At 47.0% G+C, this 13,520-nt stretch overlaps 1 long non-coding RNA gene across 1 annotated transcript; it reads left to right on the forward strand.

Moving 5' to 3' along the window:
• Nucleotides 1–224: 224 nt before the first annotated feature.
• Nucleotides 225–4,282, forward strand: LOC143815865 (uncharacterized). Its single transcript, XR_013223826.1, has 3 exons — nucleotides 225–329; nucleotides 1,386–1,696; nucleotides 2,358–4,282. It is a non-coding gene; the product is annotated as an uncharacterized LOC143815865 (long non-coding RNA).
• Nucleotides 4,283–13,520: the final 9,238 nt, after the last annotated feature.

Genomic DNA, 13,520 nt, shown 5'->3' on the forward strand with positions numbered 1-13,520 from the left:
AAGATTTATATTTGTTCTGTCGACGGGAATTAGTCTGATTGCCGTATGTGGAGTCGGGAAGGAATTTTTTTCCCCATGGTGGAGGTACTCTTTGCCACATGGGTTTTTTTTGCCTTCCCCTGGATCAACATGTTAGGGCATGTTAGGTTAGGCTATGGGTTGAACTAGATGGACTTACAGTCTTCCTTCAACCTTAATAACTATGTAACTATGTCTCCTATTGCAGGTGTTACATAACCGACCCCGGGCAATGGAAGGTGTTGAGCCAACGGACCAACAAGTTTTCCGTGATCTTCTACAGCTCTTACAGGAAAACAGCCCAGATGACGGTAAGAGTCCTTGTCCGTTTAAAAATAAATCTCGTGTGGCCCCGCCTTTTTCGCTGGTCCCTGCCATTAGGGTGTTTTTCGAGCTCACTAAAAGGGACATTATGGCTTTGCGTCCCCGTATTTCTGTCCCTGGTAATCTTAGTGGGGAGGAAAGGCGTGCCCTTAATGGTCTCAGGGATAATAATGCATTTTTGATCAAGGAAGCGGACAAGGGGGGTAATGTGGTCTGTGGCCACATTCACTCTACTTGGAGGAGGCACATCGTCAGCTTGGGAATACTCGGTTTTATAGGAGGCTTCCATCAGATCCTACGGCGGTGTTTGCCATTAAATTCAGACGACTTCTGGAAAGAGCAAGAGACCTGGGCATCATTAGTTCTCGGGAGTTCGACTTCATGTGGGTGGAATCGCCTATTACGGCTACATTCTACATGTTGCCCAAGGTCCACAAAGATCTACAGAGGCCGACCTATTGTAGCCGGCATTGGTAGCCTCTGTGAGAAAGCCTGTATATATGTGGACCACTTCCTCCAGCCCTTGGTCAGAAACCTACCCTCGTTTGTGCAGGACTCGTCACACTTCATTCGGATTTGCCGGTAGGTTTCTTTGCCCCCTGACTCCTTATTGGTAACCTGCGACGTGGAGTCGCTTTATTCGAATATCAGCCATGAGGATGGAATTACAGCAACCTTGTATTTCCTGGACCAACTGGGGCACTCGGACAGGATGCATGACTTTTTAGTGGTTGATCTTCTGGAGTTTATCATGAAGCACAACTTCTTCCTTTTTGACAGGACTTACTTCCTCCAGATCTCGGGTGTGGCCATGGGGGCTAGGTGTGCCCCGGCCGTTGCCAACCTCTTTTTGGGTTGGTGGGAGGCTACCATGGTCTACACCCGGGAGGAATTTAAGAGGCATGTACGCCACTGGAGCCGTTACATCGACGACCTGTTCTTTGTGTGGACGGGGGGTAGAGAGGAGTGTCTTAGCTTCATTCATACTTTGAATGTGAACTGCCATAACATACTGCTCACACACTCTATCTCTCCCACTACAGTTGCCTTCCTGGATCTTCAGGTGGTGGTTGGTGATGGTTCGCTATTTACCAGTTTGTACCGCAAACCGACTGCAACAAATAGTCTTTTGGACTATAGAAGCTTCCACCCCCAACACACTAAAAATGGAGTACCTATGGGACAATTCCTTAGGATAAGACGAAACTGCACCTCGGACGAGGATTTCCATCAGGAGGCCCTTAAGCTGACGGATCGATTCAAACAGAGACACTATCCACGGAGGAGTATCAGTACAGCTTACCAACGGGCTAGGACCCATACACAGGAGTCGCTTTTGCTTCCCCAAAACAAGGTACGGGATAGTAAGCCAAGGATCATCACCAATTATAACAACAATTGGTCACAAATTAGGGATATCCTTTGTAGGCATTGGGGTATCCTAACCACCGATCTATGTACCTCTCTGGTAGTGGGGGATCGGCCGTTGCTTACAGCTAGAAGAGCCCCTAATTTTAGGGATCTTCTAACTAGGAGCCATTACAAGCGTCCCACTGCCAAATTACATCGGGGTATTGAACATCGTGGGTCCTTTGCCTGTGGCAACTGTAGTATATGCCCGTATATGTCCCCATTTGGGGATTTCTTTGTGAATCCAGGGGATGGCAGTAAACATAGACTGCGATCCTATATCAACTGCAAAACGGCTTGTGTCATATACGCCCTTATCTGCCCTTGCCAACGTGTTTACGTTGGCCAGACCTCTCAGGAGCTGCGACGTAGAATACAAAAACATCTTTCTACCATTAATCTCGCGCGCTCCGATGCTCTTAAGGGCCGGGTACTTACTCCAGTGGCCTCTCATTTTCTGACACAACATGGGGGTCGGGCTTCCGGAACTAAGATTGTGGGCCTGGATAGGATTCAGATGTCCAATAGGGGAGGGGAATCCAAGCAGCTGCTTTTACGTATGGAAGCTAAATGGATTTTTAATCTTGACTCTATTACCCCTACAGGTCTCAATGAGGAACGATTGTTCACAGGATTTCTGGGATAATCATCTTAATTTCCTTACCGATATGAAAATTATCATCTGGACCGTTGGAATTTCCCATTGGTATGAAGATCACCACCTGGACCGATGGAGTCTCCCTTTCTCCGATGCTCTCTTGGACTTGAGAGATAGCCTATTTGTATTGGTCTCATGGCCCTCTAGCCCTGGTCGTGTAGGGATGGGTACCCCTATTATACTTTGTTGGGAACTAGGTAGGGTATTAAAGGATTTCGGTCACCCAGGTCCTGTCACCATCTGATGTATGGCGGACCTGGAAGCTTGTTCCTGACACATGCCGTCCTTTCCTTATGGCCCTATGGCCTTTGGGTGGGTTTTGGTTACACGCTATGCGGTGCTCCACACTGGCTTATTGGGTTTTGCTCATGCTTGGCTCATGGGGAGTATTGCTTGTTTTGATTTGTTGGTTCTAAAATAATTCCTGTCTGCCCCTTTTGCTACCAGCCTTCCATTCTTTTAGATCCCTACTGCCCACTCTGTCCTTCGCACTGTTACTAACTATTTATTGCTTAGGGAAATTAGCACAGGAACTATTGAGACTGCTTATGGAGTCTAGGTGTGATATTGACAGCTATTATAAATACATTAACACTAATAATAAAATACTTTTAGTACAAATGTGCATTTCTCTCATTGGCAATATGTGGACTCTGTGTGTATTTTTATGGTCTGATTGGTGGTTTGGCTGTATGGATGAGTGCCCCCGGGGGTATGTGGCGGTTGTTGTATTGAGATATGGGTGTTGGGGAAGACATCTTTTTGTCTCTGTATTTTCATCCTCCTTCATGTAAGAGATTTAGAGGGGCGCATTATATTGGATGCGTATAGGTATTTTTGTACACTCCTTGTTCAATACAGATTCATCTCACATTCGAGTATATGGTCATTACTTTTTACCTCTACTTGATGTGTTTGCGTGCGCATACCGTGTATTCATGCGCCTCATTTGGCACAGCCGCTGTTGCGGTATCATAGATTCTAGACACACGGTTCTGCGCATGCGTTCTGTTCTGATTTTGTATTAACTAGGAATGACCAGTTGCACTGGCTTCTTCCATCTCAGGTGCGGTTGGACTTATTTTCTATGGGTGCCCCTTATCCTTAAGTACTTCGCCTATTCCCTCGTATATTCACCGAGGCCATATGCGCCTGCGCACCGTGTATCCGTGCACTTCATCTGGCGCAGCCGCTGTTGCGGTGTGACTTATCGCTGGATGCATGGTGCTTGCGCATGCGCTGTGCCTTGATCCTGTTCTCACTAGGAACATTATGCTGGCTTGATTGTCCAGCACGGCGAGGCTTCCCCCTCCCATTTCCAGTGTGGCGACTTCCGCACACCGGTGCTCTATGAGCTATCAGGCTCGCACTATTTATAGCTGTTCGGACGTCCAATATGCATCTTCCCTGACGAAGCCTGCTTGTCAGGCGATACGCGTGGGCATCGCCATATTATACCAGGTTGTATTTTTATGAAGGGCTTCCTCCTTATATAGCTTCGAGATCTAGTTGGTTATCTTTACTTATGGGTTATCATTAACCCTTTTTTCCTTCTCCCCCCTCCCCTTCCCCATTCTTGGCTGTTTTTGCACTTTATATACGGGGTAACGGTTTCATATATGCTACACACAGCCGGTCGGCGTGTGGTTACCTAGTACATCATATTATGCCCGCTTTTTGATGCATTTTCATCTTCCCATGAGCCATTAGTTTGGGGTGGTTGTATTTTGTGTGGGGTGGCTATATTATATATTGTTATTGGATCTCTATTTCCTGTGTATTATGGATGGTGTGTATTTTTTAATGATGTTTTAATTGTTTGTGATGTTGTTGGATTGTTCAATAAAATCAGTTTTGTATTTTTATTAACTTTATATGTATTATTGGTGTGCATAATTTGTCAGTAGGCTTTTTCTTGTTGATTCTACGAGGCAGCAGTGGACCCGACACCCTGACCTGCAGCTCCTGGCTCCGCCCCCCGCAGCTCCTGGCTCCGCATCCCCCCTCCCCCCCGCCTCCGATACTGCTTGTCACCTTACACTGCGCTCTCAGCTCTTTCCGGGAACTTTCGGCTGCTTCCACTGATGCGATCTGTCCCAGGACTTGTGGTATGGGGCTTCTCTTTCCTGGGATTGTTTGGGTAGCGAAAAAAAAATTGCATAGTACTGTACCAAGTGACCAGCTACGGTCATTAACGGGAGACATATTAAGAATCCATTTTTAAATATGGCGTATTACTTAGGCCCCTTTCACACATCAGTTTTTTGCTATCAGTCGCAGTCCGACGAATTTTGAAAAAAACGGATCCGGCGACTGATGCCGCTGGATCCGTTTCTTTCTCATAGACTTGGGCCTCTTTCACACTTCTGTCTTTGAGCTCCTGCCACAATCCGTTGATTTTTGAAAAAACAGGATCCAGCAAATGTTTCTGCTGGATCCTGTTTTTTCTCACAGACTTGTATTAGCGACGGATTGTGACGGATGGCCATCCGTTTCATCCATCGTGCACTGGATCCATCAAAAAATAACTGTCCGTCGGGTGGAGAAAACGTACAGAGGAACTTTTTTCTGCTTGTCAGAAATTCGCTCCGCGACGGAGCCTGCGCTGCCCGTCGTTGGCTATAATGGAAGCCTATAGACATAGGATCCGTCGCTGACCATCAAAAACAGGAATCCAGCGACGGATGTCGTTTTTTTCATCTGAGCATGCCTGGAAGGATTTTCTAGGTAGGGGAAAACTCTCTCTCTCTCTCTCTCTCTCTCTCTCTCTCTCTCTCTCTCTCTCTCTCTCTCTCTCTCTCTCTCTCTCTCTCTCTCTCTCTCTCTCTCTCTCTCTCTCTCTCTCTCTCTCTCTCTCTCTCTCTCTCTCTCTCTCTCTCTCTCTCTCTCTCTAGTAATAATGTCCCCTATAGTGCCCCCACCAGTAGTAATGTCCTCTTTAGTGCCCCCACCAATAATAATGTTCCCTGTAGGCTATGTGTACACGTTCAGGATTTTTCACATTTTTTTCTGTGTTTTTTCAGCAGTTTTCTGCTGCTAAAACGCTTAAAAACGCTTACATTAAGCATCCCATAATTTTAATGCATTCCGCAATTTCTGTGCCCATGCTGCGTTTTTTTTCGCGAAAAAAACGCATCGCAGAAAAAAAAAAGCAGCATGTTCATTAATTTTGTGGAAAATCTGCGGATTTGCCTCCATATTATTGAATTGGGTACCTCTGGGGAAAAAAAGCCAAAAATCAGCAAAAAAACGCGAGCGGATTTCCTGCGAAGGGAGTCCGTATTTGCTCAGGAAAATGCTGCATACATTCCTGAACGTGTGCACATAGCCTTAGTGCCCCCACCAGTAATAATGTCACCTATAGTGCCCCCACATGTAACTGTGCTCTCCTATATTACCTCTAATAAGAAACTTCCCCAGAGTGCCCCTCATCCTATGGTACCTCCAATAACAGTAATGCTTCTCAAGAGTGCCCCAGTCAGTAATAGTGTCTCCTACAGTGCCCCGCTAGTAACCGTACTCTCCTATAGTATATCCAATAAAAATAATGCTTCCCAGAGTGCCCCCACAAGTAACAGTGCTCTGCTATAGTACCTCCAATAAGATTAATGCTTCTCCAGAGTTCCCCACTAGTAATAGTGTCCCCTATAGTGATCCCGCTAGTGATAGTGCTCTCCTATAGTACCTTCAATAAGAATAATGCTTTCCAAAAGTGTTCCCACTAGTAATAGGGCTCCCATATAGTACCTCCAATAGGAATAATGCATCCATTAGTTCTAGTGTACCTAATAGGTGTAATACTCTTCATCAGTAATCATCACATAGGTCCCCAAAAGTAATAATGGTACCCCAAAATGTCACCAATAATAACAATGCCCTAAAGTATTAGTGCTCCCCAGAGTGTCCCTATTAATAATATTCCCTTCATAGGTCTCCTATAGTAATACTGTATTCCAATAGTGCCTCGATTAGTGACCGCACCAATTAGGTATAATACTCCCCAGAGTACCCCTATTAGTAATAATCCCCCAATAGGTCACTCCAATAGTAATAATGCTGCCACAGTGTTCCATATTGTAACAGTGCCTGTAAAAAAAAAATGCCTTCCGAGATTGCTCTCATTAATAATAATGTTACAATATTAGTGTTAGTTACAAGATTATCATTTATTATAGCAGCATTTATTCCATTGCGCATTACATGTAAAAAGAGGCATACATAATAAAAACAAGTACAATAATCTTCAACAATACAAGTCATGACTGGTACAGGAGGAGAGAGGACCCTGCCCGCGAGGGTTCACAATCTACAAAGGATGGGTGAGGATACAAGGTGAGGGTAGAGCTGGTCGTGCAGCGGTTTGGTCGATCGGTGATTACTCCAGGTTGTAGGCTTGTCGGAAGAGGTGGGTCTTCAGGTTCTTTTTGATGGTGTTGATGGTAGGTGAGAGTCTGATATGTTGTGGTAGAGAGTTCCAGAGTAGGGGGATGCGCGGGAAAATTTTTGTATGTGATTATGGGAAGAGGGGATAAGAGGAGACGTTCTGAGGATCGGAGGTTGAGCGCAGGTAAGTACCAAAAGATGAGGTCACAGAAATAATGTTTCCCAAATCCCCACCTCAAAAATACTGTCGCCAATAGTGGTAAAACATCTACCGTATATACACGAGTATAAGCTGAGATTTTCAGCCCATTTTTTTAGTCTGAAAGTGCCCCTCTCGGCTTATACTCGAGTCATTCCCAGGGGTCGGCAGGGGAGGGGGAGCTGCAGCTGTCTAATAATACTCACCTGCTAGTGGCACGGTGTCCATGGTTCTCCGGCGCCGGCAGCTACTTCCTGTATTGAGCAGTCACATGGTACCGCTCATTACAGTAATGAATATGGACCCGACTCCACTCCCATAGGGGTGGAGCCGCATATTCATTATTGTAATGAGCGGTAATGCTGACCGCTGAACGCTAGAAGAAGCTGTCAGCGCCCGGAGAACCAGGGACCGCGCCGGGAGTAGGTGAGTATAATGGGGAGGGAGAGCAGCATTGTGCGATATTCACCTTACCTTGTTCCTCCGCTGGGCTCCGTCTTCCGCATCCTCTGCAGTGACGGTCAGAGGGCGCAATGACGTGGTTAGTGCACGCCCTCTGACTGAACGTCAGTGCAGAGGACACTGAAGAAGGAGCGGCGCCGGAATGAGGAGAGGTGAATATTGAAAATGTCGGGGGCCTGAGCGACGAGAGGTGAGTATGTGATATATATATATATATATATATATATATATATATATATATATATATATATATATATTTATCGCAGCAACAGCATATGGGGCAAGTGTCTGTATGGAGGATCTTATGGGGCCATAATCAACGTTTGTGCAGCACTATATGGGGCAAGTGTCTGTATGGGGTCATAATCAACGTTTGTGCAGCACTATATGGGGCAAGTGTCTGTATGGGGCCATAATCAACATTAGTACAGCACTATATGGAGCAAGTGTCTGTATGGAGCATCTTATGGGGCCATAATCAACGTTTGTGCAGCATTATATTGGGCAAATGTGTCTATGGAGCATCTTATGGGGCCATTATTAACCTTTGTACAGCATTATATGGGGCATATTTTAATATGGAGCATCTTATGAGGCCCATCATAAACTTTATGGAGCATTATATGGGGCGTATTTTGTATGGAGCATCTTATGGGGCCCATCATGTACTGAATGGAGCATCTTATGGGGCCCATCATGAACTGTATGCAGTATTATATGGGGCTCCTGATTCAATATGGATATTCAAAAACACTTAACCTACTGATATCTCAATTAATTTTACTTTTATTGGTATCTATTTTTATTTTTGAAATTTACCAGTAGCTGCTGCATTTCCCACCCTAGGCTTATACTCGAGTCATTAAGTTTTCCCAGTTTTTTGTGGCAAAATTAGGGGGGTCGGCTTATACTCAGGTCGGCTCATACTCGAGTATATATGGTAATTAGTAACTGTGCCCCCAATAATAATAATGCTCCCCAATTACTCCATTAGTAACAGTATCCCAATAGTAATTATGCTCCCCAAAATTCTCAGTAACAGTGCCACAAATAGTAATAATATTCCCTGGAATGCTGCATAACAGTGCCCCTAATAGTAATAATGCTCACCAAAGTGCTCCAATAGAAACAGTGCCTCTAATAGTAATAATGCTCCATTAATAACACCACCCCAATAATACTCCCCAGAATGGTCCATTAGTAACAGTGCCTCTAATAATAATATGCCCCAGAATACAGGGCCCCCATAGCAATAATGCTCCCCAGTATGTTCCATTAGTAACATGGCCTTAAAGGGAGTCTGTCACCCCTTTTTCTCTGACGCCCATGACGGCACCACGGAGAGAGGGGATCCGCCCACCAAGGACAGGAAACCTACAGATAAAAAGGCGGTACCTCTCTCCTGCATCAGTTGGTTTCCTGTCCTTGATGGGAGACCTACAGATTCACCTCCGTGGTGTCGTCAAGAGAAGATTCGTCGTGGACAATGCCGGGGCCAATCAGCTCGATTCAGGCAGCGGGGGCCCCCCTGCCTCGGCTGGTGTGGTGACCCAGAGCGCCATCGCTGGGGCTAGTAGGCCTTTAGGGTGCGCGGAGAGAGGTGGCTGGACCATGGCCACCTCTCTAGGTAAGACTAACCGGCAGCAGCATTATCCAAGGGGGGTCCCTCTGTGGATAGGAGCCGACATCCTGCTCCTCCTGCGTAAGACTGCGGGCTGTAGTTCCCGTGGGTTCCGGGAAGCCAGCAAACAGATACGGTGATGCGCGGCGCCATCTTGGATTCCGCTGCGCACGCGCGAGATTCCCCGAGATTTTAACAGGAGGGGTCTCTGCGCACGCGCGGCTGGCTATGGCACCGCTCGCGCCGGGATTCTCATTCGGCGCGCGCGCTCAGGGCAGATGGGCCGCGCAGGCGCGCTGCGTGCGGCGGACCTTAAAACTTGGCTGTGCAGCCGCGCTAGCGGACTGGGCTCGCTACATGCGGCGGTCGGCACAGGCGCGAGATTCTGCGCGATCTCGCCGGAACTGCGCATGCGGGGAAAAAAAAAATATGGCGCCTTCCACCGCTATTTAGTGAGCGCACACATGGGGGCAGGCGCTTCCTATGGAGTCCGACCAGCGCTCACCAGTCATGAGCGACATCGAGCAGACATCTCCCCTGTCCAGGGCATCTCCACCGCCGCCGCCACAGCAGCAGCAGCAGAAGCAACGTCCCCAGAAAGGGCACCAGGATACCGGTAAAGGGCGTTCTGGATCACTGCGCAGCAAGGAGTCCAGCACAGCGTCCGGCTCTAAGGATAGACCGACATTGGATCACTCCCAACCGGTATTTATGGGTGCATAAGGTGGTAAGTGATCTACGTGAATGTTAGTGATAGTGAGGGCCTATCTTTGTGCTTCCTTACTATAGGGAAAGAAATGCACAGGCAAGTCTAAGCATAAGATTTGTGCTCTGTGTAGAGAAGATCTTCCATCTTCGTGGGAAAAGAGGCTTTGCAGTGTTTGTATCCAGCAGACAGTGTCAGAGGGCCTCCCCGGGTTCGCAGCGGACCTTAAAAACCTGATCAAAGTCCAGGTAGAAGAGACCTTTAAGTCCCTTAAAGGGGGGAAAAAGCGGAGGAAGACCAAGCACAGATCCCCGTCTCCTGAGTCCAGTGATTCAGGGGAGGATATGGATTCAGACACCTCCACCTCTTCTTCCTCCTCGTCCTCATCATCAACCTCGACCTCCTCTGGAAGGCGTAGTTGCTTTCTCTTAGAAGAAACAGACAGTCTGGTTAAGGCTGTCAGAAGCACTATGGGGTTGGCAGACTCTCACCCCAAAAAATCGGTACAGGACATAATGTTCGGGGGGCTCGACCAAAAAAAGAGAAGGGCCTTCCCCCTTAATGAAAAAATCCAGGCTTTACTTAAGAAAGAATGGAAGAAACCAGTAAGAAAGGCACTACTCACACCAAAAAGGAAATACCCATTCGATGATCAATCTTGCTCCTTTTGGGATAAAGCACCTAAGTTAGATGTGGCCATCGCTAAGGCATCCAAGAAATATGCCCTCCCATTCGAGGACATGGTGGTCTTGAAAGACCCAATGCGTAAAAAGGCAGATGCCTTCCTCTGAGGCTCATGGGAAGCAGCTGGTGGAGGCCTTAAACCAGCAGTCGCGGCTGCATGTACATCTCGCTCCCTGATGATATGGTTAGACCAATTAGAAAGCCAACTCAAAAATAAATCATCTCGTGACTCTATTTTAAATACTTTACCAGTTATGCGTGGAGCGGCTGCCTTCTTAGCGGACGCTTCAGCCGATTCAATCAAATTATCAGCAAGAGCGGCGTTTTTTTCTAATGCCGCTAGACGAGCCCTTTGGCTTAAATGTTGGCCAGGAGATCTCCAAACAAAGTCTAGATTATGCACCATGCCCTGTGAAGGAGAATTCCTATTCGGGCCCACCCTAGATGATATCTTAGAGAAAGCTGGGGATAAAAAGAAATCCTTTCCCTCCCTGAGTTTTCCTTCGTACAGGAGGCCCTTTCGGAGCGAGAGGTTCTTCCGAAGGAAACCGGGAAACCGGGTTCATATTCAATAGGAACCCCAACGACAACAAAAAGCCTGCCCAATGAATGCTTGCCCCAGGTGGGGGGAAGGTTGTCCCTCTTCCTCTCGGCCTGGGAGAAAATTACCAGCAGTCCTTGGGTGTTGAGTATAATAAAATCAGGACTGAAGCTGAGGTTCCAAAAAAACCCTCGCCCCTTACTTATGACAACATCGCTAAGGTCTTCGGAGGAAGAACAGCTAGCGTTGGAAAAAGAAGTCATGGGACTAGTAAGCAAAGGGGTTCTTACGGAAGTTCCCCTACAAGAAAGAGGACAAGGATATTACTCGCCTCTGTTCTTGAGAAAGAAACCGGACGGTTCTTTCAGGATGATTATAAATCTGAGAAATCTGAACAAATTTCTGGAGATTCAGTCTTTCAAAATGGAAACAATAAAGACCTCGATAAAAATGTTGTTCCCATTGTGTTTTATGGTAGTCCTGGATCTAAAGGACGCCTATTATCACGTCCCCATCCACAAAGATCACCAAAAATACCTCAGGATAGCAATCTACATCAGGGGGGTGTTATGCCACTTTCAGTTTTTAGCCCTTCCCTTCGGGCTGGCCATAGCGCCACGGGTCTTCACAAAATTAGTGGCGGAGGTAATGGCTCACCTGAGGGAGCAAGATACCCTGATAGTGCCATACCTCGACGATTTTTTGATAATCGGTTCCTCTCCGCAACATTGCGAGGAACAGCTGAAGACAATCAGACATTCACTAGAAAATCTGGGCTGGTTAGTGAACTTAAAAAAATCCAGGTTGTCACCATGCCAAATCCAGGAGTACCTGGGCCTTACTCTGGATTCTATAAAACAAGAATGCCGTCTCCCAGAGGGAAAAATTCAAAACATCATAAGTCTAGTATCCAAAAGGCGAGACACCCCCTACATAACCCTCCGTCAAGCTACGTCCCTCCTGGGATCCATGACGGCCTGCATCCCGGCAGTCCAATGGGCTCAGTTACACTCAAGGGAGCTTCAATGGCAGATCCTGTCAGAAGAAGTCTCTCTAAAAGGGAATTTAGAAGGTCGGCTCAACTTGTCTCCAAGCACAATTCGGTCACTGAGTTGGTGGACATCGCTAGACAATCTTTCTCAAGGAATCCCATGGGTAACCCCAGTCTCACAGATAGTAACAACGGATGCGAGTCCCAGCGGGTGGGGTGCACACCTGAACGACCTGTTAGCCCAGGGAGCTTGGCCACCTCATCTGAAGAAGGTGTCCTCCAATATGAAAGAACTGCTGGCGGTCAAGTTTGCACTACTAGAGTTCCTGGGTCCCCTTCGGTCTCACCATGTCAGAGTAATGTCGGACAACAAAGTGGTGATAGTGTACCTAAATCACCAGGGAGGTACCCGTTCTCAGAGTCTGATGGAGATAACCAAATCAATCTTCCACATAGCCGAAACCAACCTTCAATCCCTATCGGGCCTTCACATAAAAGGGGTGGACAACTACAGGGCAGATTATCTAAGTCGCTCTCGCTTGAAACAGGGAGAATGGGAACTGAATCAGTCAGTGTTCTCTCAGATCTCAGTAAGATGGGGCAAACCAAATATAGACCTTTTCGCAAACCATCTAAACAAAAAAGTGAACACCTTTTGCTCAATAACACCTTTGGGGAACCCTGTATCTCTAGATGCGTTCCTGATTCCCTGGAACCATCCACTAGCATATGCCTTTCCCCCTATTGCGCTGATTCCGGCAGTGCTGAGGAAAATTCGGGAGGACGGGGCTCACATAATCTTAATAGCCCCGTTCTGGCCGAAGAGGCCTTGGTTTTCCTGGATGATGAGAATGTCCATCTCCGATCCATGGGTACTGCCGGATCTCCCAAACCTCCTCTCCCAAGGCCCAGTTCATCATCCACAGGTGGAGAATTTGCACTTGACAGCTTGGCATTTAAAAGGGAGTTACTAGAAAACAGGGGGTTTTCTCCGGGGCTGGTATCTACACTGCTGAAAAGTAGGAAGCCTGTTACAACCAAACAATACGGGAAAGTATGGAAAACATTTCTTTCATCTTCAGGTGCCAAAATGGGGGAGGGTGTCCCCCTTAAAGCCATACTTGAGTTTCTGCAGAAAGGGTTAGAACTGGGTCTGGCCACAAGCACACTAAAAGTTCATGTTGCGGCTCTAGGAGCCTTATTCAACTATGATTTAGCAGGGAATCGGTGGATTTCTAGATTCATCAGAGCAGCCGGTAGATCAAGACCTCTACCTGTGAAGGTTACCCCTAAGTGGGATCTAAATTTAGTTCTTAAAGCACTATCTAAACCTCCCTTTGAACCCTTAGTGGAAGCTCCAATCAAAATCTTATCCCTTAAAACTTCCTTGCTCATTGCTCTCACTTCCGCACGTAGAGTCAGTGATATCCAGGCCCTATCCGCTAACCCCCCTTTCACACAAATCCTCGATGATAGGGTCATCCTGAAAATTGACCCAGCATATCTCCCAAAAGTGGCATCCC

This window comes from Ranitomeya variabilis, chromosome 3, assembly GCF_051348905.1.
Source record: "Ranitomeya variabilis isolate aRanVar5 chromosome 3, aRanVar5.hap1, whole genome shotgun sequence".
Classification (NCBI taxonomy): domain Eukaryota; kingdom Metazoa; phylum Chordata; class Amphibia; order Anura; family Dendrobatidae; genus Ranitomeya; species Ranitomeya variabilis.